Consider the following 1,952-nt stretch of genomic DNA (forward strand, 5'->3'; position numbering starts at 1 on the left):
CTCTTCTCCGAGCTATGGAGAACGCATGTGGAGATATAGCAGCTGATGCTTTTCATGGCAGGAATCGCCATGCTAGGCAATATTTCCCCCGCTGCTTGGCCTAGGAAAACATGTGATGTGGATGAGGTGCTGTGGCCAGACCACAACAGAAGGGAGGATGCATCATAGTAGTTTTTTTTTAGTTTTTTTTACTGTAACTGTGTGCAGTAAATTCTTCTGGTGTTTTGTATGTAGTGTATGTGCAACTTTGTGTTGGTTGGAAATGGGATCTACACTGTGTACATTGTTTTAGTGGGACAAATAAAATATATTTGTTACTGTGTATTTGTGTTTTCTGAGTATAAAAACAATATTCTCAAATATTTTACAACATACTTATGTCTGTACTGTCTGTAGTGTAACACTGAACAAAAAAGGCCTAAGTCATTCTAGTGAATGGAGAAAAAGTGGTTTCCATTCATCGTAGTGTTTTACATTGAGCACATCAGTGTTCAACTGGTTCTTATTAATGTATTTTCATATGATGGTTTGTGTGTGTCATTTGAAAACAAAATACCATTTTGAGAAGAAATAACGTTGTTTTGAATGTAAAGTTTAATTTTGCAGGAGAAATGAGGGGTTTTGCCCATTGTGTGTGTGTTTTTGGATTTGTGTGTAGTGTTCTGAGAATATGAGGCATTCTTTCAGAAAATGTGTGTAAACAATCGAGAAAAACTGTAAGATCCGTGTATTGACATGCTGCACAATTTACACGCAGAGAGGTAACAAACAACACTGCTGACTTCCTGTTACATGTCACATAACTAATTTCCCCACAGGGTGGAGCTCTTGTCAAAGCAATGCAACAGGATACCCTGTGAAGCACCATCAGCTGGCTTGAGTTGGGCAGAGACGGGCTGGTTCAGACAACTTCAATGTTCTATATGGTTTTGTCACAAACTTTTGGTCTGAACTGGGCTTTGGGGCAAAGACCTCTGTCAAAGCCAATAGTGCATTCACATGTCATTTCCTGAGTTGGGAAGTCATTCTTCTGACTTTGATGTGTTCACAATTTCAGTGTTTTCTTTTTATCAAGGAATCCTCCTGTCACAACCTGGCTCAAGGCCAAGACAAAAGAGGGAATGATGCAGCATAAATGATAAAAAAGTGATTTATTTAACAGAAGAATAAAGTAAACATATATTTGTGTCTCTGTAACTTAAACTCAAAGAAAGATGTGGTGGTCGGGGTGAGCAGGCCATGGTTGATCTCTGGATTGCAGTCAAGAGAGCGTGCAGTTGTACCAGGTGGAGCTTTTATCTCCGCTCACATTTGCACCCACTCTGTAATCAACTCAAGACAAAGAGATAATTAATGCCAGTGAGGTATCACTCCCACTCCCACTGGAACACACAGAGGTCATCACAACTCAACATAAAGTCGGAGGCTCAAAGGAGCCACTGGCAAAACCAACAACCACACCCCAACTCAACCGGACATCCAGAAAAAGTAAACATCACATATAGTATACCAAGCATGTACAGTAGACCTACAAATTTTAGGATGACCCCTCACCCCGTTCTATCTACAGCAAACCCCGGTACCTGGGAAGCAATTGAAGAAAACAGCCACAAGAAAATAAAAACGTCACAAGACAATAAGGTGATGGTTCTCTCCGGGAACCATCACCTTGTCATGGTGGAGAGGTTTGTGTGTCCCTATTAACCTGAGGGGTGTGTTGTCTGGAGCTGTGTGCTCCTGGTAAGGTCTCCTATGGCAAAGTGGTCTAAGGTGATGGGCCAGACAAAAGAATGGTTCAAAAAATCTATGAGTAAGCGAGGCAGAGAGGGAGTGACCCTGCCTAGAGGAAGCCCAGGGACCCCGTCTGGAGCCAGGCCCAGATGGAGGGCTCATCAACAAGGACCTAATGGCCGGGTTTGCCACGGAGCCCCGCTGGGCACAGCCCGAAGAAG

The sequence above is a fragment of the Etheostoma cragini genome, chromosome 11 (genome assembly GCF_013103735.1).
Source record: "Etheostoma cragini isolate CJK2018 chromosome 11, CSU_Ecrag_1.0, whole genome shotgun sequence".
Lineage (NCBI taxonomy): Eukaryota > Metazoa > Chordata > Actinopteri > Perciformes > Percidae > Etheostoma > Etheostoma cragini.